This window comes from Dromiciops gliroides, chromosome 6 (genome assembly GCF_019393635.1).
Source record: "Dromiciops gliroides isolate mDroGli1 chromosome 6, mDroGli1.pri, whole genome shotgun sequence".
NCBI classification, from domain to species: Eukaryota; Metazoa; Chordata; class Mammalia; order Microbiotheria; family Microbiotheriidae; genus Dromiciops; species Dromiciops gliroides.
Window position 1 is genome coordinate 3,650,345 of NC_057866.1, and position 24,537 is coordinate 3,674,881.

At 51.8% G+C, this 24,537-nt stretch overlaps 1 protein-coding gene across 2 annotated transcripts in view; it reads right to left on the reverse strand.

Moving 5' to 3' along the window:
• Positions 1-24,537, reverse strand: part of OSBPL5 (oxysterol binding protein like 5) — a 152,899-nt gene that overhangs the window by 95,265 nt on the left and 33,097 nt on the right. The window contains exon 1 of one of the 2 annotated variants that reach the window (XM_043971067.1): positions 14,113-14,264. The exons of the other annotated variant lie outside the window; for it this stretch is intronic. The gene's annotated coding sequence lies outside the window, so the exon portion shown is untranslated. Of the gene's footprint in view, positions 1-14,112; positions 14,265-24,537 lie in introns of those variants that run through there. 2 annotated transcript variants of the gene reach the window in all.

Sequence of the window (24,537 nt, forward strand, 5' to 3'; positions counted from 1 at the left end):
ACCTAGCTGCCCCCATGTTTGACTTATTGACAGAATGGGTTCTCTCAAAGGATCGCACGCTTTCAGGGAGGGGCTCAGCACTTTGAAGGGGGCTTCATGTGAGGTGGGAGGATGGGGTTATTCACTCCATCTTACAAACACAGCAGGGAAAGGGAAGGGAATGCCCCAGCATCCCACAGCCAGGAAGTGGTGGAGAATTTGAACCTATTGCTCCTGGCTCCCCATCCAGGCCTCATCTCGCTTCTGTGTCTCCATTGTTGTCGGAGACCCCAGTTATCCTGGGCCATGACCAGGGAGCACATGACAACAGGGGTGTGGGGCTGGGGCCAGGGGGAGTCCAGCTGGATCAGGTTTTCTCTCTCCGGGACTTGCTCAAATCAAGCCAATCCCCGCCTGGGATTCCTGTTAGCTCCCCTTGACCCTGAAGCTTAAAAACGGTGCCCAGGCTCCTGGACATGTCCTCAGGAGGGGCGTGGCTGTGCTGACCATCCCAAACAGCAGCTGTCCTTTGGTTCGAGGCCAGCCAACGTCACACACTAAAGTGATGGCCCCACTGGGACTAGGAAGGGCTTCTCTGGGTCATCAGTCATTTCCGGGCACACAGCACTTGGTAATTGGAACAAGCAGAGGTTAGATGACTTGTCTAGGGTCTTGCAGCTGGTTGGCATGTGAGGCCACATTTGAACTCAGGTCTTCCAGGCTTCAGGCCTGCCACTTTATCCCCTGCACTATCAGGTGCCTCTATTCTTTTTTTTTTTTTTTGTGAGGAAATTGGGGTTAAGTGACTTGTCCAGAGTCACACAGCTAGTAAGTGTTAAGTGTCTGAGGCCGGATTTGAACTCAGGTCCTCCTGAATCCAGGGCTGGTGCTGTATCCGCCTCTATTCTTTATAACAGTTCTGTCTGAATAGTTAAAACAACAAAATCTCTAGCATTCAAAGCCTTGGTTTTCTGGAAAATTAACATATGACTCAATGCCAACACTTTAACTTTTAAAAAATTGAGGCATTTGGGTCACACAGCTAGTAAGTGTCTGAGGCTGGATTTGAACACAGGTCTTCCTGATCTCAGGCCCTGCGTTCTATCCACTGCACCACCCAGTTGTCCAAAGGCTCACAGCAGAGACTGTGGCTTCAAGCTGCCCAGTGACTCAGGCTAGCTGTGGTCCAGCCCTGCCAGGGCCAGAGACAGAAGCGCTCCTGGGCTGGGTGGCACTCATCACCCACAGCTACCTGGAGGGGAACAACGTTCACTCAGGAGTGAAACAGTGTGTTCCTCCTGCATTCCAAGGTTTAAAAATAAACCCAAGAACAGACACACTTGCAAAATAAGGCTGCAGCGGGCCAGCTCCTTCCTTTCTGGGGGTGTTATCCCCGACTCATTTGTAAAAGGAGAACAGTAACTACAGCTTAGGCACCGGGGCCTTCTAAGACACGGGTGGGAGGCGCAGGGATCTGCTGCGGAGTTAAGACAAATAAGCCAGAGGCCAGCAGACAGGAATTCCCTGGGCTTAGAAACCCTCGATGTTTATGACTGTCATGGCGGGGAGGGTGTGCCAATGGCAGCTCAGGCTTCTGAGCGCTGCCCTACCCCTTTCTGCAATTCCCGTCACCTGAGGACTGCAAGACCCAGACACGGACACTGGGTATATCTATGCCCACGCCCGGGGGCAGGCCCTCATCACCTTCCCTCCCGACTGGCCAGAGCTGCTGGTGGGTCTTCCCACTGCGACGCTTCCCCCACTCAGCCACCAAAGTGATCTTCAGGTCTGCCTGGTCACTTCTCCCTCTGTAAACTCTGGTGGCTCCCTGTGATCACAAGGATCAAACCCAAGCTTTTCTGCTGACTGGTGAAGCCCTTTATACCCTGCCCTCCCCTCCTCCTTTTGTAGTCTTCCTTCATTTTCCCCCCTTCCATGTAGACTTCCCATTGTGATTCTCCTGACACCATGTCTTTGCCCTGGCTGTGCCTCCTGCCTGGAATGCCCTCTCTCCTCAGTTCTCCCTGCTGGCTTCCTTCAGTCCTCAGCTGAAATCTCACCTTCAGCAGGAAGCTGCCCTTGCAGCCTGGCCCCCTCCCCTCTGGTGGTCCTCCCTCCCAGGCCAGCCGATGCTGGTGCTTTCTCCTACTGATTATCCCCAGTTTGCTTTGAATAGACCTTGTTTGTCCACAGCTGCCTGCACCTTGTCTTTCCCATTAGATAGGGAGCCCCTGAAGGGCAGAGACTCTGTATTCCTTGTGCCTCACCCAGTGCCGGGCACATCAAAGGTGCTTAATCAGTGCTTGCTGATGGACTGCCTGAGGAGCCCCGAGGGGGGCATCTAACTCCTAGGGGCTGTAAACAAGATGTGGGGAAGTCCAAGGTCTCAGAGCCTGACCCAGGTGACCCCATACTACACCACAAGGCCCTCCTGGACACCCCTCCACACAATGGGGGCATCGGGCCTCTGCTCAAAGGCATCTAGTCACGACGGGGGACCTTCGCTGAAGGCGAGAGCAAGCCCTGGATGAGCCCGTGGGATGAAGGCCTCAGCTGATCGGAGACCAAAACAAGGACAGCCACAGTTTCATCAACTAGAGCCTGGTAGAGGAGTGCCCGGCCTGGCCTGGACCTGCCCTCGCCCTTGTCATGCCCTCTCCCCACTTGGGAAGCCTGGCCCCAGCAACTCCAGGAGGAGCGATTGCAGACGATCCCCATGCCAGGGGAGGCATAAGGGGAGGGAGGAGGCTCTCAGGCATGGCTGCTCTCTGGGATCCACTTCCTAACCTGGAAAACACAGATGATCTTTGGGGGCGGCACCTGCCAGGGTTGATGTAAACAGCTGACCAGGAGAATTCCCTCTGCCCATCGAGGCTGGTGACCCTTGGGGCCTGCCAGCAGCGGCAGCAACTTCCCTATGACCCAGATGGACCGAAGCCCTTGTCCAGAGCCTCCTCCCCAGGTGCTCTGCCAGGCAGGGGACCATGAAGGGTTGGAGACCTGAGTGCAAAAGCTCCTCTTTTGTGAGCAGCAGACGGTGAAAGAGAGGACAGGAAGGGAGGCCAGAACAGGGCATTATGGGCTACCCTATGAAAGGCAGACCCCTTGGGTTAATGAGTGGGCTGCACACTCGACTTTGCTCTTGTATATTAGAACGCTGTGTTTGCTGGCAATGGCTGAAGTGCCCAGCTTGGCACTGATGGGAACCGCCCTTCCGCAGTCCCTCCCAGGGCCTGGGACAGGATCAGGCCCCAGGGTTTTCTGCTCATTCCTGGCTTCCTACACTTTCCATCCCTCTAGCCCAGACAGCCACAGCCACGGCCACTCCCTTAATAGTAATGGTGGTGGTGATGGTGATGATTGAGGAGGAGGGGGAGAAGGGGGAGGAGAGGAAGGGAGGAGGAGGGGAGGAGGGGGGAGAATTCTCTGAAATACAGCTGTTTTCCTGGAGGAGGTAGCAGCTCCTCTCACCTTTGCTGACCTTTCCCTGCACCCTAAGGAAAGTTCACCTGCCCAGAACAGCAGGATCCTAGCTTTCAGCTGACTGACCTTTCTGGTCTCCTTGGGGATGAAGGAAAGATGAGAGAAAGAATGGGATGGGACAGGGAAGGGATTGTAAAAAGCTTTTGGCAGAGTTTGATTTATTCTGCTTCTCAATAGATACACATACATACTTGCACACATACACACATACATACATACAGATGTTCAACAGGCATTTCTTAAGCACCTACTATGTGCCAGTCAGGAGAAATAGTCCAGTGTCTCCCTGACAGCTGCATGAGGCCAACAGTACAAGGCCATGACCTTCCCCCACGGCCAAGGCAGACATTAGAAAGTGATTTTCTATAGACTCCAAAGAACTTTGCCCTCTTTGGACTCCCGCCATCTAGGGGGTCCGTTGCTACAAAGAAGGGTCCTTCAAGGCATTAATTTCTGATTGCAACAGGTGGAATTCAAGGGGTCTGTTATCAGGAGGAAGGGCCTGGTTCAGTGAAATTCAGGAAAAATGTGTGAGGAGAGAAAGAAGGTAGCAAGGGAGAAACAAAACAAAGGGGGCGGATGAGGGGAGGAGAGAGGGGAAGAGAGAGAAGGAGAGCAGGAGAGGGGAGGGGAAAGAGGTGAGAGGAGAGAGACCTGGGGTCACCGAACCTCTTGGCTCATGGGGACGTGGGCTGGGGAATTAAGAAATCTCTGTTTCGGGGCAGCTAGGTGGCACAGTGGTTAAAGCACCGGCCCTGGATTCAGGAGGACCTAAGTTCAAATCCGGTTTCAGACACTTAACACTTGCTGGCTGTGTGACCCTGGGCAAGTCACTTAACCCTCATTGCCCCGCAAAAAAAAAAGAAATCTCTGTTCCTATTCCTGATTTCCTGCAGTTATCGTGTGGCAACCCAGGCATGAGGCTGGGTTGGCGTACCTAAATGGCAGGGGTGGAAGCAGCTCAGGTGTTGTTGGGTCCAATTCCCTCTATTATTATTATCATTATTATAAACCTTATTGATACCTTCTGGCTCTCTATATGCTACATTCATTTCTAGGCATAGTACCCCTCCCCCCAACATACACAAAATCAACCCCTTACTCAGACAATGTATGCGGCATTGAGTGGCCCTCACCCCCACCTCTCTAACCAGAAGGCAGTGCTTTTCATTGTTTTTCTAGGATTATTGTGGGTCCCCCCTACTCCCTCTTTTTCTAGAAGAGGACCCTGAGGCCTCTGGGTTAACCAGGGAGCTTCCCTGTGCCTCAGTTGCCTCACCTGTAAAACAAGGGTCTGGAAGAGCCAAATGAGTTTGTCAGCCTCACTTCGCAGGGCAGGGGGTGGGAGGCTGGCACCAAAGCTTTGCGTCCTTTGGGTCCTGCTGGTGCCAGGGAGGCTCAAGTCATGTGATTCCTCCCCCCCTTAGATTTCTGCCCAGCTGAATGATGTGATATCCCACCTCCAGCCGCTAGGTGTTTGCTCAGGTTGAGCCTACGTGTGCTCTTCACCTCCAATGATCAGAATCTTCCTCATGCTCTAGGGTGAGGCCACAAGTGACCTTAGAAAAGCAGATGTTCTCCCCTGCCTCCAATCAACTCCTATTTACTTTATCTACACTAAGGTCATAGCTCCCAGCAGAACTGTAAACTCTTTGAGGGAAGAGACTTTTTTTTGGTCTTTGTATAGACCCTATTCTAGACCGTCTGGCTTCAGACCTAGCACATCAACCATCATTTCCTTCTGCTCTCCCTGGGGCTGAGTAGACTGAGATCTCCTGTGGGAGCCTGCAGCAAACAGACCCTCGAGAGGCGGAAACATCTGCTCTTGTTCTCAATTTATGACAACTAGGGAGAAAAGACAAGGTCCCTTCCAGCCCTGCCATCCCCTGTTCTCAGGACCCTCCCAACCCTGCCATCCCCTTGTTCTAAGACCCCTCCCAGCCCTGCCATCCCCTGTTCTCAGGACCCTCCCAGCTCCAACATTCATTGTTTTCTGGTCCAACACTCCCATGTTCTCTCTCCTAAAGGCCTTCACACCTGTGACAGTGAATAGGCCAGCCTGGTAGGACAGGGAGGGGGGGGATGGGGGAGGACTAGTGGGTGATAAGGCTGGGGCCAGCCTGTGGTGGGAGGATGTTGAAAGGCAGCCTTTAAGGAGTTTGGATTCCCAGGGAATCAGGCCAGGGGCTGTTTCGACCAAACATGCCAGCCAACTATGTAGACTTGCTTGCATCTGTCCCTCTCTGAAGACTCCCAGGCCAGGTCAGGCCCCTGCTCCAGCTGGCTCCATCCTCACCCTAGGACACAGGGAACTGACCGCAGAAGCATCCAGGGGAAGATTCCTGAAGGCGCAGCCCTCTCCAGTGCACCACAGCCATAAGGATTTACCTGAACCGACGGAGGCAGGGAGGGAATGAAACACTGATTCAGGTGCCAGGTGTTGGCATACAAAGCAGAAGTGAGTCACGGCCTGTCTTCCCCAGGAGGTCTATGCTGAGAGGGGAGGGCTCGGTCCTTCCCTGGTACAGGGCAGCTGATGGAAGAGCCCTTTCCAGAAGCCAGGGTGGCACTGATTGGATGATGGAGAGCCTGGGGGGCGGCTGTGACAGGACTGCTTCTGTGAGGTGGGCTGGACAAGCCGCTGCTCACGGTGCCCACGATCACCCTCTGAGCTGGCAGCTCTACTTGGAGTGAGTCGACTGGCCCAGGGACAGGGCTGTGGTGGAGACCTGGGCTGGTATGGGGGCAGGGGGCTCCCCAAATCACAAGCTGGCCCTGGCAACCTCCTGAGCGATGCCAGCTCGCTCTTGGTTGTCTTTGGGAAAACTGACAGCGGAAAGCCACCAGGGAGGCAGAAGCGGGGCTGGACAGGCCAGGGCCGAGGGCTGCTCCCCACAGCACCAGGCAGACATCTCTGAGAAGAGGGCCTTTATTCTGGTGAGACTGAGCCACTCCCCCTGCTTTGTATCTCTGCCCTGCCCCCAGCACCCCTTCTCAGGCCTGCCCCGCATTCCCATGTGGCATCCTGGCTCTGAGTGCGGGTCTTTGGCTTCCGCAGTGTTTGCATTCCTCTTTGGGTGGACCACTTCCCTAAACTCCTCCCTGAAAACTGGTGAGCCCTGAAGGAAACTCACTTAGCCCATAAACACTGATTAAGCACCTACTATGTGCCAAGTGTGCTGTGCTAAGGCTCGGAACTCACTTATCGGCACATCCTAAGTGCCATCTCTGGGGGCAGTCTGCACGAGGCCTTCCAGGGCCTAGGCCTTCAGAGCTCCTGGCCCTGGAAGAGTTAAGTCTAGGCTGGTGCCCTCCTCTGTGGCCTAGGCCCTGGCCTAGAGGTGAATCCCACTCTTGCCCAAGGCCAGGGCTACCATCTTGGCCTGGGGGAGGGGGGGAAGGAGGGATTGCTCTAAGGCCATTTGCTTAGCTACCATGGAAAGAATCACTGGGGAGGAGCGGGTGCCTTGTAGGTTTTGGGTACCTTAGAGGTCAATGAGTGTGGGCCCCTCATATATCAGAGGGGGAAACTGAGGCCCAAAGAGAAGTCATTTAGCTGGAGTCACACAGACAGTAAGCGGCAGAACCACCTTGTGCACCCATGCTTCTTCCTCTAAATCCAGGAGTTTCCACTAGGGCAGAGGCTGGAGGCTCCCTCCTCCCTCACCATCAAGGCCAAACAGTAATAAGTAGATAAAATAGTCAATAAAAGTAAAAGAGAAGATTGTACAACTTTGCTACCCCTCCCCTTGCCCCTCTTCCTCCACCCCCCTTCCCCTGCAGTGCCCCCCTCCAGGGTAAATGGGATCAGACCCTTCTGTTAAGGGAGGCGTCACCCCCATCCACAGGGCCAGAAGTTCTCCTCTCTAAGTCAAATCCACAGAGAAGAGAAATGGCTGCTTTGCAGAAGGTCCCATTGAGGGAGGGATGCCTTTTCCAAAATTCCAAGCTCTATTGACCTGGAGGAGTGTGGGCCTGCAGGTGAGGCTGTCCTGGACCAGAGGTCAGGCAGAGGCTGACCTGGCAAAGGGACTGGGACCTATCAGGAGGATCTTCCTTCTGTGCCCCAACCTCACGACCACAGCAGAGCACACTGGGCCTCCTTCCGAGGACAACCTGAGGAGGCTGGAGGTGGTGCCTGAGAGGAAAGCCAGCAGCTCCCCCCACCCTAGAGGTATTCTACTCCTGCCCAGTGGGGCGAGCTCCAGGGGGCCCAGACTAGACCCCCTTCCCGTGCCGCTGGACTCATGGTGCACACAAGAGCCAAAGGCGTCAGGAAGAGGCTGCACAGAAAACATCTCAGCCTCTCTTGGGCCCCAGAAGTTCAGCCAACCCGACAAACAGGACCCAGAAGGCCTAGATCAGAGCTTGGGGCTGTGGGGGCTATTGCCTCCCATGTGCCCCAGGACAGTCCTCCTGCTAGGGCGCTGGGGTCATCTACTCTGTCCTGAAGGAAATGGACCGGTCTTACAAGAAGACTGTGCCACGGTCTAGCATTTTGTTGCATTGTTGACATGGTAGATGAGTTTGGCTGCCAGGATTAGGGAGAATCTCAGTCTCATGATGATCACGATGCAAGTTTAATTTCTCTTTTTTTTTTTTATTTTTTGCAGGGCAATGAGGGCTAAGTGACTTGTCCAGGGTCACACAGCTAGTAAGTGTCAAGTGTTTGAGGCTGAATTTGAACTCAGGTCGTCCTGAATTCAGGGCTGGTGCTTTATCCACTGTGCCACCTAGCGGCCCCCTAATTTCTCATTTAAAAAAATGTATTATTTTTAAAATTTCTCATTTTTAAGAAAAAATTTTAATATAATTTTAACCTTGAAAGATACTCAAATCTTAGAAAATAAGGAATAAATCTCACTTAAAACCCATAGCATTTTACCAAGGAGAACAACAAGGAATTGTAGACAATTAAGAAAAGTAATGTTTAATTACTATTTTTTATCTCAAGTTGGAAGCAATGTGTATCTAGTCATTGTTCTCATGGTCTCTTTGTATAAGAACCTTTAATATCTTTCCTTGTTTTTATGTTATCATTTTAAATAAATGTGTATCTAAGGCATTGCTGACATGAAAAAAACAACGTGCCAGGCAAGTGCTTTATAAATATTATCTCACTGATCCTCATTACAATTCTGGGAGGGAGGTGCTGTTATATCCCCATTTGACAGTTGAAGAAACTGAGGAAGAAGCAGTTAAGTGAGTTGCCCAGGGTCACACAGCTAGCTAGTAAGTGTCTGAGCACAGATTTGAACTCAGGTATTCCTGGCTCCTGCCCATTAGCTGCTGAGCATCTTATTGATACATCGTTTCATTTTAGAGCTTCCATATAATTGCTCTTACTGGGAACTTGGAAGTAGGGGTCAGTGCCTCAACCCCAAAGGAATAGAACTTTAGGATCAGTTGTAGGCATCTGTCGTGTTTTCTTAAGAACCCGTTGGCCCTGAAGGAATCCATCAAGAGTCCTGTGCTCAGTCAGTCGTGAAATCACGGGGCGTCCTTGCATATGGTGGATGGCAGTTCAGTCTGGGTCAGCAGTGAGACAAGACAGCCCCAAAGTGTCCTGAGTCAGGGCTGAATTAAGAGGGGCTGGAAGTTTAGTTCTACCCTGGTTGGATCCGTTCTTGGAAGACTGGGCTTTATTCTGGTATTGAGGTTTAGGATGGACCCCGAGGAGGCCGCCGGGGTAGGGAAGGGCCCCATCATCTGGGTCTGTGGAGCCTGGACGAGAGAAGACTCTGGGGGGGACATCGAGATCAGGGCATCCAAGGGTGCAAAGGGCTGTCACGTAGGACAGAGCTCAGCCTGGTTCTGCTTGGCACCTATGGCCAAGGTGGTCTGGGCAGGAGCATCTGCAGTGGGGGAGAGAGCTGTCCAACGATGGAATCAGATGTTTGAGAAATGCTGCGCTCCCCTGGGGGGTCTTCAGGCAGGGGCCGGCAGGCCATATGTCACCAAGAGTCGAGGGGTGGGGAGGGACAGATTGGACAAGATTCCTTCCAGCCCTGAGACTCAGCAAGTCTGTGAAATGACCTTCCCTTCCCCAGTGGTAAAGGAGGGGTGGAGGGCTCCTGCCTTCACTCTCTCGACTCCCCACCCCCTCGGCTTTACTTTGCTGAGATGGTTTGCCCAGGTCGAAGTGGGCTGTGCAGGGCAGGCTGGCACCGCATCTCACAGCCCCAAGCACTACAGATCCTTAAAAATCTCTGTGAATGTTGAAAATCCAGGGGAGATATTTTTGAACCAAGCCATATTGGCAGCCTCCCACTCTGTTATGTATGACCAGCCCCGATCCTGTAGGCGCCTCTTCCGGTGGGTGGGAGCAAGTGTGAGAAACTCTCCCCAGATGACTCCACTGTCCTCCTTCCTATACGTTGTACATGTGAAGGAGGAGGGCGGGGGAAGAGCCGGTGGGGCCATCTGCTTCCTTCTTCTTGAGGGGCGGACCAAGATGGTGTAAAGGAAAGATGTTCCTTTGGTTTTAAACCAGGGAACCAGGGAACCAGGGTAGCGGAAAAAGGGTTGGCCCTGGAGTCAGCAAGACCTGAGTTCTAATTGTGCCTCAGAAGAGCTGTGTGGCCCTGGGCAAGTCACTTCCCCCTGTTTGCCTCAGTTTCCTCATCTTCAACAGATGCGCCAGAGGACATGGCAAAGCCCTCCAGTATCTCTGCCAAGAAAACCCCGAATGGGGTCACATGACTGAAAATGACTGGACAACAACATCAGCGTTTTTTCACAGCTTAGTTTACCCTTCAGGCTAGGCCTTGGGAGACCAGAGCTGCAGCTGGCATACAGTAAGTGCTTAATGCATGTCTGTTCCATTTTCCAAGCACTTGTTCAACTACAGGAGTCCGGGATTGCAAAGACAGAAGCTGCTGTTCTCAGTGAAATAATCTCGGTGCCTTATCTTATGATTCGGCTGGGAGGGACCACACCTGGATGGGGCAGGCGAGGTGGGGAGAGAGGGTGGGCCTTGAGGGAGAGGGGAGGGCGGGGAAGGGAGGAGCTGCCTGCCAAAGCTGTGAGCCACAGGGTAAAGGGAACAGGCCTGAGGCCCGGGCGGAAGCCTGCAGGTGAGCGGCCAGGGCGGCTCAGACACCCACTGAGGCCCTTCATCCCAGCAGGAGAACAAACATTCATCTTTCCTTCAGGGCCCCCGGCCAACTCTCCCTTCTTCTCCCTTTCCTTTTTTACTTTCCCTCCCCCCTCCCCCCGTGGGCGTGGCAGACCAGGCCGGCTCTCCATTGGCCAGAAGAAGGCCTGGGGCACTTCTCAGTTTCCCCCTGGCCTTTCCCCAACTCCCATCCCATCCCAGGGCTCCTCAGTCCAGGCCTCTGGTCTCCCACAGGATTGGAGGTGCCTGAGGGCAGGGCCCCACGGGCTGATAACCTAGCAGAGCTCTCCCAAGGCTAGGCTGGCGGCTCCAACTTCGGGGCTGGGCCTGAGATGTCCCTCATACACGAAACTCTAGACGAGACTTCCTCTGCCAAGGCAAGCGGGCACCTTCTCTGAAGCTCAGAGGGCTGGTGCCTTACCCAGGATCACGTAAGAGAGGTCAGGAGCAGAATTTGAACACCCCTCAGGAAGGACCCGAGTTTCTGGCAGGCGCCACTGCTGGTGCCTGTTAGCTGTGTGGGGCATGCCATCTCCCAAGTCTTGGCAAAATGGAGGTAGGCACCTCACCCACTTTGCAGGGTTTGCTGTCAGGCCCACAAGAGGGTCCTGTACAGAAAACTTTTTGCAAACCTGACACCCACTGAAACTCACACCCCTCTAAGACTTCACCTGGGGCCAGGCCAAAGCTGGCCGGTTCCCACTGGAGTCTATCCCCTTCCCGGGGTAGAGTGTGCCTCCTCACGGGCAGGGGCTAGTTAGTTTTCTGTGCCAGGCTCCCCAGCAAGAAGAGGTCGGTGCCTAGTCCAGACTTCCTAAGGGACTGCGGACTAAGTGGGCCCTAGTGTCCAGAGGGAGGTTTTCCTTCCAAGTCATAAATCCTTCAAACCAGGCCCGGGCAACTGGTCAAGGTCAGTGGCCCACTCCTGTCTGGGGGAGGGGGATGGAATCGGCCAGCGGGTCATGTGAGAGAAGTGGGTGGGAAGACCTCAGTGGACAGGAGGACAAGGCTGAAGCACGCTTGTCCTGTGTGAAAAAGGCAGCCAGGCCCAGGGTCTTCCAGGCCAAGGCAGTGAGCTCCACTGGGTCAGGGGTTCACGATGAAGGCCCTGTGGGCTTCAGGTCCCGGCTCTGCCTCGGTGGTCCCCCAGGGCCCTGCCAGCTCAGGTCCTCTCTGCCCTCACGTCCCTCCCAAGGCTGACATTGTTCCTCCCACATGTCCATCCCACTCTCTTGGCCATGTCTCTGCTGCTGGCTGACTCGTGGGGGTTCAGGCACCAACCTCACTGCGAGTAGTGCTCCAGCCTCAGTCACGACCGCCTCCCTGCACAGGGGGCCCCCTTGTCCAGGGGGAGCCATATGGTCCCCACCCTTTTCTACCTGCCCCCATGGGTGGGGCATCCCCCCAGAATCCTTCCTAATCCGGCCACGGGTCAGCTTCCTCCTAAAGTCCTTTGTATATATTCTGTTTCCATCTCTGTTGTATATGTCCTCTATTCACCTGAGAACTGTCGGCTGCCCCATTGCTCAGGAGAAGATACACTCCCTGAAGGAAAGGCTTCTCATTCCCCAGAGTCCAGCAGCATCTGGTATACAGCAGGGGCATAAAAGAGCACTTTGCACACATGATCTCTTTGCTCTTTGCTGGCTTTCTAACTCTCCACTAAGCCATGCAAGAAGAGAACTTCCTAAAACAGGTCCCGGCTCTGCTCCCTCACTATCCACCCTGTGCTCAGCCCAGGCCAGTCCTGGAAGGAGAGGCTTTCAGGGAACAATGGGCCCCTACCAAACGGGACACCGGGTCAGATGAATAGCAAAGCCACTTATGAAGCACTTCAGGAGAGAAACTGAGCCTCAGCCCAGGTGGGGGGTGGGGAAACCAAGGAGGAGAGGAGGAGAATTTGAGCCTCGTGCTCCCAAGGTGAGCCAGTCACGCAAGCAACACGTGTGAGGGCCAAGCCCCAAGTGGGCACACCAGGAGAAGGGGGTGAGGGCTTCCTCCCCTCAGAGGGACAACTGCAGCCAGTGTCTTTGTTGTCTAGACCGGGCCCTGCCCAGAGCCCACACTTAATACACGCTTGTCAAATTGAATTGCAAATTGTTCAGAGATCAAGTCAGACCATATCTCTCATTCTGTTCACATTGGGCTGGTTAAACGGGTAAGGCCAGGACAACCACCCCCAGCCCCATGCCAGGGCGCACATCCACACCAGGGCTGACTCCTCAAGGAAAGGAAACCAAGCCGAGGCCTGTCCCATGCAGTCCTAGAGAGACAATGGGAGCCGGGGAGGCTGAGGGGCACCAGGCTCAAGCCCCTGGGGATGACAAAGCCGCCTGCAGTGGACAGGCAAGGGACTGGGGGCCCACCCAACATAGAGCTAGTCCCATGCTCTTCTGGAAACCCTGTCAGGTTCAGGAAAATGCAAGAAAGTGAGGGAGGGGGTGGGAAGGAAACAATGCCCCCCCCCCCAGTTTTCCATTCATAGAATCCATTCTTGTTCCCAGCCCAACAAAGGGGCTGGGTTTTGATCCAAGGCAGCTGGTGCCTAGGGACGCCCCTGGAGTTCTGTGTCCAAAGGCAGCCCAGGGCTCCAGCACCGGAGAAAAAGAAGAGCAAGCGACCTCAGAGGTCACCTAGCGCAGTGCTGCTTCCCAGTCTGGGGTAGGGATCTCACAGGTTTTCAGGCTTAGTCTCCGCTGCTATTGCTCAGTCCAGAGGGGACAGCAGGTGGGGAGGGCACAGAGGGCCAAGGCTAGCCCTCTCTGGAGAAGTCCTTCCCACAAGGGGCCCAGTCTTGGGTGTGCCACCACAGGGACCGGAGACCTCCACTTTTCCCTTTCTCAGCGCGCAGTAACTGGTCCCCGCCCGTCCTTCGCCTAGCTCCCCCCACCCCTTGCGTTTCCCAAAGCCAGGTGGCAGAGGTTTCAAGGACCCAGGCCCTTCCCTCCCGAGCACACGAACGCGGGGAGGGGGGTGCCCCTGAATTTGGATTTTAAAGGGGCAGAGAGCAGACTTCAGATGCAGCTGAACAGATGTATCGGGCTACGGAGACGAACGTGCCCAGGCCAGACAAGCGCCGCGGGCCACCCCCCCACCCCCGCCACTGGCAGCCACGGCTGCCCGCCCCACAGGCGCTGCAAGGGCCAAATGCAGGCAGACCCCCAAGGCCCGTGGAGCCCAGCGCCGCAGATTCCCGACGGAGGCCGGGGCGGGGGTGTGTATTTTGGGGGTGGGGTGCCCCGGCGCGAGGTCTACAGCTTCCTTCTCGGACCCCAGCTCTGGGCGTGAGGCCGCCCCGCCCCGCCTCCTCCAGATCCGCCGGGTGGGGTGTGTGTGTATATCTATGCTTGTTAGGGGGGGGATCCCCGAGAGCCCAGTCCAAGCTTCTTTCTCTCATTTCGGATGGGCGGCGGTGGGGGGGCCCTCGGCCTAGCTGGCCCGTAACCCCTGCTCTCTCGCCCTTCTCGCCCCCCCCCCCACGCTCCCACAGAGAGACGAAAGCCCCCCGCCCCCAGACGCCGCAGACACCTTACCCCAGTCGTAGTCAGCCCGGGGGCCGAGGCCAGGATCGGGACGATCGGGGGCCGTGCGAGCTGGGGCCGGGGCTGGGACCCAGGCTGGGGCTGGGGCCGGCCCCGACGCTGCCCAGCTGGCTGTCGGAGCGCGCCTGCTGCAGGAAATACCAGAAGTCTTGTCCAACCACGTTAGCTAGAGGGAGGGGGTAGAGGCGGGGGGAGGGGGAGGGACGGCGCGGGGCGGGGCGGGGGGGGGCGGCGCTGCCAAAACCTGGCCCGGATCCGCCGGCGCGGAGCGGCCCCGTCTGGGTGACCCAGTTTCCAGTGCTAGGGAGGCGGGGCCGGCCCGGGGTGGGGGTGGGGCAGAGTGACGCCGCAGCAGACTGGGGAGGCGGGGCGGGAGACGGGTCGGTCCCCTTCCCTGCCCCCCACCAAGAGCGTCTACTGATTCTCACCTCAGTCTTTCTGTCTCTTTCTGTGTCTGTGTCTGTCTCCTCCTCCTTTAGATTCTTCAGGTTAGTTGGAAGGGCATCCACTCAATCCCCTTTACCTGAACAAGCACCCAATGTCCCTTGAACGGAGCCTCCGAGCTGTTTAGGTGTGTAGCTGTCTAGTGAGGGGGAGCCCGTGACCCGCCAGGGCAGCCCGGCCACCTGAGGACAGTTCTCCCGAGCACAGTTTTCTCCGCATCCAGACCAAGCAGCCTCCGTGGGAGCAGGGACTGCCTGCCGCAGGTCTCTCTGTCCCTCCAGCACCTAGAGCAGCGCCTGGCACATAGTGGGCACTTCATATTGTCTGGTGGATTGATCTGATCAGAGCTTTGCGGCTGCCTGGGTCACCCTGGCTGACCCCCTTTGATCCTGGAGTCCCCTAGATCTTTTTCAGACGCCTGCGGTCTAGCCAGGTTTTCTCTCATTTTGTACTTGGGAAGGTGTGTGTGTGTGTTTTAAACCCGAGTTTAAGATTTTCTATTTCTCTTTCATTTTCTCAGATTTGGCCCAAATGTTCTGATCTGTCAAGATTCCTGATGGTATCTGTTATCCCACCTGTGACCTGCCCCTTCCCCTCATGTCTTCTGTACAAGTCCTTAGTCCTCACTAGTGATGCCACTAGTGTGCACCTCCCATCCTCCTCTACCCAGCTTGGACCGGGCTCAGGTTCTTTTTCTAGTCTGATGATAACATCAATTTTGTCTCTGACTCAGTTGACTTTTCCCCAGATGGTCTCCACTGTGCTTTGCTCCAATCTGGTCCTTGGATTTCATGAGTACAGTTTACTATCATGTAGTGTGCTGCCTGGTTTTTCAACCCATACCCCCCCTCCCCCCCAATGAGGGTTAAGTGACTTGCCCAGGGTCACACAGCTAGTGTCAAGTGTCTGAGGCTGGATTTGATCTCAGGTCCTCCTGACTCCAGGGCCAGTGCTCTATCCACTGCACCACCTGCCGCCCCCTAACCCATACTTTTCTATTTAAATAAGGTGTCCCTTTCCAGAGACAAATATATTTTCTCCCTCCCTCATCCTTTTTAGTTTAAAACTCTTCTGTAGGGGGCCGCTAGGTGGCGCAGTGGGTAGAGCACCGGCCCTGGAGTCAGGAGGAGCTGAGATCAAATCCGGCCTCAGACACTTGACATTTACTAGCTGTGTGACCCTGGGCAAGTCACTTAACCCCCATTGCCCTGAAAAAAAGAAAGAAAAAAAACCCTCTTCTGATTAGATTTCTTAACAGTGCAGGCCAATCTCCACTCTCCCAGTCCTTGATAGGCCCTGGATTGTGCTTTCCATCGCTGATACCACCTTCTTAATGACTTTGTTCCCATTTTCTTTCTTACTTACAAGGGCTAGAGAAATTTAGGTGGCAAAGGAATATGACGCATCCCACAAATCCTAACCTTATTCAAGCAGCCTTTAGCCCAAGCCTGTGCTTTTGAGGAATTCTCCCCTGCTTCCTTGGAGACTCTCTGGGCTTCTCCAAACACTGAGCCCACCCATCCCTGGCACCCAACTTGGATTTATGGTTCTGTTTCTAGAATGTGCTCCTGGTGATGATTCTCCCCACCTCACATACACACCTGTGCATGTCTCCTTATGTCCTTTTCTTTGTAGACCCTGTGCATGTGCCCTTTGCCTCTCTCTTCCACCGAGAGGGAGAGAGTTCTTGGCAATCTCCTCAGCTTCTTTCTGTGTGTATGTGTGGGGCTTAATATCCCATTTCTCAGCCACCCACTAATAGCAGCTCAGCTACTGCTGCTCCCTGCCCTTCCAGCAACAAAAGGCAAACCTGCCTTGTTCCCAGATGCTCTTTGCCAAGAGTCCTGTCTCATCATCACTCCAGTAAAAGGAGATGCCATCCATTTTGCTCATCTCCTACTGGGACTGCAGCAGCCAGGCCAGCCCCTTGTCCTGCCTTGTTCATATTCTTGAAGATGAGAGACCTCGGCAGTCCTCCCCAGCAGGATCCAGGCACCCCTAGCACTGCTGGGCTGCCCCTGCTGGACAGCACCCGATCCTCTGTCAAGAGGACCCTGCCAAGTGCGTGCAGTTCCAGCCAATCTACCAGACATGCTAGTGGATGGGGTCAGATGATTTTTGAAGCCACACACACACACACACACACACACACACACACACACACACACACACACACAAACAGTGAAGCCAAGATCACAGGGCCATCACAGAACACAACTAGAAGCAGCATTTCTTGTTTTTTAGAATCCCTGAATCTTAAGAGTCCAAAGGAACCTGAGAAGCCCCCAGTTCAACCCCGATCTGAACAGGGGTCCTTCCCACAGCCCTCAGGGCAGGCTGTTATCTGGAATCCATGCTTGGAGATCTCCAGACAGATGACCCCCTTCCATTCTGGACCTAGCTCCATGGAATGGCTCCAGGAAATAGATGTTTGAATAGCCACCCCTTGAAGGTATGCCCCGTGGTCCGGGCAACCTTGGGAAGGAGGCCAAAAAGACAGGATCATCCCGGCTTATTCAGCAGATGGGAAACTAGTCAGCAACCCTGCCTCAGCCTTAATTAGGGTCTGCCTCTTATTTCAGGGGGATTCCCATTCCAGCCCTCACCGGTTCTCACTTTCCCTTTCCAAAGTAATGTCTTCATTTAGGTATTTAATCTCCCTTCAGAGGAGGCTGTGAGCTCGGGGCCAAAGAAAGGATTATCAGGAAACCCAACTGCCTGTGGAGAGGAATGCAAAAGATCGATGGCCTGCAAATCTGGAGGCTTCCTCAATGGAGCTGCAAGCCCTTTGTCTTCCCCCAGCTGAGCCTTAGACGTTCTCTTCCCTCCCTCCCGACGTTCTAGAATGCAGTTGTCACCTTTCGCTGCCTTCGGACGTAGAGCTGGTCAGACAGAATACTCAGAGGCATTACTGAGATCGGGCAGGCAGGCAAGGCTGGGTTCCGTGGGTGCAGGGCTCCCCGGCAACTCTGAATCCCAGCCCAAGCTGGCTGGATCGTTTTGTGTTTCAGGGGCAAAAAGCCTCATTAATTGCAGGGTTGCTGGGGCGACTCTGGGGGAACTGAGGGAAACAAAGAAGGCTGAGTATCCCCCAAAGTCCCAGGGCTCCTGGGGCAAAGAGAGGGAGGAAGGAAAGGGTTCGGAAGACTGGGCCCCAGCTCTTGCAGGGACATAGCATCTTGGAGGGAGAGGAGAGGAAGGGAGAGTTCCTGGGGAAGCTCACACCGCAGTTTGCCAGCCTGGCCAGTCATCCGGCAGGAAGGCGGTGTGCCTGGGCACAGCTGAGGCCTCACCAGGCCTCAAAGAGCACTGGAACTGGAGGCCTTGGGAAGCCTGCTTCACTGCCAGTGACTATAGTGGTACAGCAAGTGTGGCCCCCTCTCTGGGATGGAGGCATCGAATTGAATGTGAATCATGTGATGACGCCCCCATGTCTCATGAGCTCAGTTCCCTCCCATTCAGCAAGTGTTGACCTTGTGCAGGCTCGATGCTAGGCTCAGAGGGGATACAGAAACCCAAAACCATGGTGTGTCCTGTCCTCCCCTCCAGAAGCCCGAAGGCAAAAAGAGAAAAAAGGTCCTTGTACAGAGATGAGGAAATACAAATGCATAGAAAGCAAATGAAGTCTTTTTTTAAATGCAGACTATTTACAAACCAAATGCAAAGTAAGTTTGGGGGAGAACAGGAAGAGTTGAGCAAGTCAAGGGCGGGAGGTGTGGAAAAGAGGCTGGCAGTGGGTCGCTAAGCCAAGGGAGGGGTTGGCTTGGCTGATTTGGCACCAGAGGGAAGAACCAGGGACAAGGGGGGCCGGGGTGGGGAGGGTCCAAGAGGAGAAACTTCCTAAGAATTGAAGCTGCCTGTAGCTGGAATGGGCAGCCTTGGATCATGGATTTAGTGCTGTCGCTGAGTGATGAAGATGAGGCCCAGGGACGTGGGATAGGATGTGAACCCAGGCCCTCTGACTTGCAGGCCAGTGTTCTTTCCGGGTCACACTGGCACTCACACTCATGTGATGCACACACCCATGCTTTTCAAGTCCTCTTCTCTGGAACAAAGGTGTGGCTGGGGCGGGGCGGGGGTGGGGGGGTGGGGGGTGGGGGATGGGCCTGGGTAATCTCCGAGGTTTATGGAGGAATTCTTTGTTGGGACTTTGCTGAGGTCTCAGTGACAGGCACTTGTTATTCGCCAGGCACTGTGGGAAGTGCATTGTCATTATTGTGTCATTTGATCCTTACAACCCTGGGAGGTAGTTAATTTTTTTTTTTTTGGCGGGGCAATGAGGGTTAAGTGATTTACCCAGGGTCACACAGCTAGTAAATGTCAAGTGTCTGAGGTCAAATTTGAACTCAGGTCCTCCTGAATCCAGGGCCGGGGCTTTATCCACTGTGCCATCTAGCTGTCCCTTAGAGGTAGTTATTATTATTATTTTTTTTTTGGTAGTTAATATTATTAACACCATTTTACAGATGAGGAACTAAGGTAAACAGAAGCTAAGGGACTTGCCTGGGGTCACAGTAAGGAATTATCTGAGGCCAGATATGAACTCAGGGCTTCCTGACTCCAGGTCTACTGAGGCACCTGACTGACCCCTCTGTCATGTCAGGGCGAGAAGGTAGGGGCGGAGTAGGGATGGTTTCTGGGAATAGGTGGGGGAGAGAGTGCCAAGTGATGGGATTCACCCAAGGCTGCTTTCAGGCCCCTGGCCCATAGCCAGCCCTCAGTGGACCTCTTAGGTGCCCTGGGAGAGCTTTCTCTTCCTAAAGGTTGGGGTTCAGCTTCGAGCCACAATAGCAGGCCCCAATCCAATCATCTTGTGGGTCTCAGTCATCCTCAGTGAGGTATGGCCAGATTGACAAGTGCCTGCACAAAGGCCTCATCATTAACCTCTCACGGATTCACCTCTGCTCCCAGCCAGACACCTGCTCGATTGCTAATCATGGTTCATGCGGATTTGGGGCTTTGGGGTTTGCCAAGCACTGCCCAGGCTTTCTCACAGCACCCTGGGAAGGGCAAGGATATTGCCTATCACTGGGCTTCAGAGCCCTAGCAAAGCCTGAAGAAATGCTGGTTGAATTGAATTGAACTGAATTTAGATCGGGAAACTAAGGCCAAGATATTAAGTGACTTGAACCAGGTCCCTCAGGCAGTGAGTAATGAAGAGCTGAGATGTCCCTAGTGATGCTTCTTTTGAACTCTCCTTACTTGGCTTGCTATCAATGTGGAAGACAGAGAGAGATGGGCTAGCACAGCTTATAATATGACCATGTGGATTAGCAGCTCATTGAATGACCAGACCTACAGAGTTGTCACTGGTAGGAGGCAGACTTGACCCTGGGCCATTCACCCTTTTACCCTTGATTTCTGTGAATCCACAGAAGGTGTCATCAAATTGGCAGATGATACAACCCCAGAGGGGGAGTTAAAGACTGAATCAGCCTCCTAAAAGACCTTGACAGGGTAGAATGGTGGGCCAGGTCTCCTAAGATGAAACTGAGTAGGGGATCAATGGACAGCTCCCCACTGTTGGGGAAAGACACTGACAGGCTGGAGAGCTTCCAAGGCTGGGGAAATGGAGTGATCAGAAGACTGGAGACCAAGCCATACTAGCACTGGTAGCCCCATCTGGGGAGGCTTGTTCTGGAGAAGAGACTTGGGCTGGGGAGGGGCGGGGAGATCCAGCTGATACTAGGAAACAGAATCATGCAATGGAAAGAGCTGGATGTAACTTCCACCTTTGTTAGCTGCTACCTGTGTGACCTTGGGAAAGTCACCGAACTTAGGTGGATCTCAGTTTCCTCTTCCATGAAATGAAGTTGCCAGACCTGATGATGACTAACGTCCCTTCCAACCCCAAATCTAAAGAGTTTATGAAGAAGTATTTGAAGGTCACATGAAAGATGGATTAGCCTTGTTCTGCTTGGCCCCAGAGAACAGAATTAGAAACAGTGGGTGGAAGTCCCGGAGAAGCAGATGATTTCTTAATGTCAGGAAAACCTTCTGGCAATGGGAGCTGTCCCAGAGTAGATAGACTGCCCCCTTCCTGAAGATCTTCAAGAGGAGGCTGGATGACCAATTGTGGTAGAGGGGGTTTTTAGTCAAGCACAGGTTTGGGCTAGATGCCTCTGGGCTCCCTTCCAACCCCCATCTTGGGAGAATCTCTGTTCCCTCTTTGGAGAGTAGTGGCTTACCACTGGGCTCAGTCATTTCTCTTTATGGGAAAGTCCACTCACACATTCCTCCTTTTCTAAAGATGATCAAGAAGGAGAATTAGCTGGGGAGGGAGGGATTGATGACGCCTTCCCCATAGTTTACTGTCACATGCTCTGAAATCTGTAATCATTGGAAGGAGGAGGAGAAGGGGAGGATGAGGAAGGGAAATGAAGAGGAAGTGAGTGGTACCTTTTGTGGGTGGCCTTAAGTCCTCTTTGCTGGGTCACTTTGCCCCTTGGCAGTAGCTAGGGAAGCTTGTGACTGACAGCCCCATTGGGTCAGAGATGGCCCCCTCCTGCAAGGATTTCATTGGGATGTCTCATCCCACATTGAAATGTCCACATTGGCAGTTAAGAATTGGAAATCAAAGGAATGCCCATCAATTGGGGAATGGCCAAACAAGCTATGGTATATGATGGTGAATGAGTGTTATTGTGCTATAAGAAATGACAAGCAGGATGATTTCAGAAAGACCTGGAAAGACTCATATGAACTGATGTATAGTGAAGTGAGCAGACCCAGGAGAAAGTTGTGCACAGTGACAACAATATTGTTTGATGAAGAAGTGTGAATGACTTAGCTATTCTCAGCAATACAATGATCCAAGACAATCCCAAAGGACTAATGATGAAGTATACTATCCATTGCCAGAGAAAGAACTGATATTGATTGAACACAGACTGAAGTATACTATTTTTCACTTAATTTCTTTCATTTTTAAAATTTACTCATTTTCATGTATAAAGTGACTAAAATGGTAATGTTTTACATAATTGCACATATGTAACCTCTGATTGCTTATCATGTCAGGGAAGGGGGATGGGAAGGGAGGGAAGGAGGGATAGAATTTGGAATGCAAAACTTTAAATAAAAATGTTTACTATTTTTTAATGTAATAAACATTTTTATTTATAGTTGTGGGTTTCGATTTTTATCCTTCTTTCCCTCTCTCCCCTCCCCCCTCCTTGAGGCAGTAAGTAATCAGATAGAGGTTATACATGTATGATTATGTAAAACATTACCATATTAGTCATTTTGTATAAGAAAACTTAAATAAAAGAAAAAAATTAAAGAAAGCAAAAAATAGCATGCTTCAGTCTGTGTTCCCTCAATATCAATTCTTTCTTTGGAGGTGGATAGTATGCTTCATCATTAGTCCTTTGGGATTGTCTTGGATCATTGCGTTGGTGAGAATAGTTGTCTTTCACAGTTCATCATTAAATAATATAGCTGTCTCTGTGCAGATTGCTCTCCAGAATGGCTGGATCAGTTCACAACTCCATCAACAATGCATTAGTGTTCCAATTTTCCCACAGCTTCTCCAACATTAATTATTTTCCTTTTTTGTCATATTAGCCAATCTGATAGGTGTCAGGTGGTATCTCAGAGTTGTTTTAATCTGCATCTCTCTAATCAATAGTGATTTAGAGCATTTTTTCATATGGGAATAGATATCTTTGATGTCTTCATCAGAAAACTGCCTGTTCATATCCTTTGACCATTTCTTAATTGGGGAACAACTTGGATTCATATAAATTTGATTTAGTTCCCTATATATTTTAGAAATGAGACCTTTATCAGAAGTACTTGCCATAAAAATTGTTTCCCAGCTTTCTGCATCCCTTCTAATTCTGGATGCATTGCTTCTGTTTGTATAAAACCTTTTTAATTTAATGTAATCAAAATCATCCATTTTGCATTTCATGATATTCTCTGTCTCTTGTTTGGTCATAAACTGTTCTCCTTTCCAAAGATCTGAAAGGTAGACTATTCCTTCCTCTCCTAATTTACCTACAGTATCACCTCTTATGTCTAAATCATGTATCCATTTTGACCTTATTTTAGTATAAGGTGTAAGATGTTGGTCTATGCCTAATTTCTGCCATACTATCTTCCAGTTTTCCCAGCAGTTTTTGTCAAATACTGAATTCCTATCCCAGAAGCTGGAGTCTTTGGGTTTATTAAACACTGTATTACTAATGTCATTTGCTACTGTGTCTCCTGTGCCTAGCCTATTCCATTGATCCTCCACTCTATTTCTTAGCCAGTACCAGATAGTTTTGATGACTGCCACTTTATAGTAAAGCTCCAGATTTGGTACAGCTAACCCACCTTCCTGTGCATTTTTTTTTCATTATTTCCCTTGATATTCTTGACTTTTTGTTTTTCCAGATGAATTTTGTTATTATTTTTTCTAGCTCTATAAAGTAATTTTAGGCAGTCTGATTCTGCTTGTCATTTCTTATAGCACAATAATTTTCCATCACCATCAAATACCACAGCTTGTTTAGCCATTCCCCAATTGATGGGCATCCCTTTGATTTCCAATTCTTAGCCACCACAAAAAGAGCTGCTAGAAATATTTTTGTACAAATAGGTATTTTTTTCTTTTGGGGGATGTCTTTGGGATACAAACCTAGCAGTGGTGTTGCTGAATCAAGGAGTATGCACAGTTATAGCCCTTTGGGCAGAGTTCCAAATTGCTCTCCAGAATGGTTGGAACTTTTCACAAAAATGTTTATTATTTTTTTCAAAAATGTCTCCATCCTCAGTGCCTCCACATTGCCACTCCAGTCAGGAGTTAGGCTCTTTGCCTAAGTCATACTTAAAAATTGGGGTTCTGAAAGTGCCTGGGGGGTGGTAATGTAAAGGACCATGGCTGTCATTTTTGGTGGATCTACAATCTACTCTTTTCTCTCTCTCTCTCTCTCTCTCTCTCTCTCTCTCTCTCTCTCTCTCTCTCTCATAAATGAACAGAATCAGAGATGGCATGGACATCTCAATTGCATCAATTACTCAGAAGTATAAACTAAATCCTTAATAAATTTGGAAGGATCACAGTTCTTTGACCATTGGATGAAGGCACATGGCCCCACATGTGAAATATCATGTGACCAGTTGAGTGATATACCCCTGGGCAAACCAGTCTGGTGTTGGAAATTTTTTGGTTTAGAGAACTGGAGTCAAGCCCCAGAGAGGGAATCTCTCAACACCCCACTATGCTACTGAAGATATGGAACCAACAGGAGATAATTCTTCTGGCCAGGAGTGATCACTACCCAAAGAAAGGCAGCTTTAGGGAGCATAACCTATCATAGCAGAGAAATATGTGGGCTGTGGACTCTTTAAGAGCACTAACACTCAGCCCAACAAAGAGATTCACCTAATAAAAACTCCATAAGGATTTTATGAAAGAAGAATAGGACTTTCAGTAACCAGAAGGTGGAAATTACCCTTTTGTCACATGTGTTCTCTGTAAGGATGCCTCACTACCTCTGTATTTTAAGTTTTTGGCCATTCTCCCCTTGGATGCTATATGTATTTGGGGCAATTATGCCCAAGAAATTTTGGGGAGCATGTTTTTGTAACCATTGTTCTTGCTAAGCTATTTTCATAAATGGTTTTTCTAAAAGGCTGGTTGTTAAGAAGAAGCATATCAATGGGGGCTCATGAACAATACTACTAGAAACTCAGCCCTCAAGGTTGTTGTTGTTGTTGAGTTGAGTCTGACTTTTCAGGATCTCACTGGGCTTTCTTAGCAGAGATACTGGAGTGGTTTGCCATCTCCTTCTCCAGCTCTTTTTGTTTTGTTTTGTTTTGTTTTAGTGAGGCAATTGGGGTTAAGTGACTTGCCCATGGTCACACAGCTAGTAAGTGTTAAGTGTTTGAGGCTGGATTTGAACTCAGGTACTCCTGACTCCAGGGCCGGTGCTCTATCCACTGCGCCATCTAGCTGCCCCTTGTTTGTTTTTTTAGCAGACA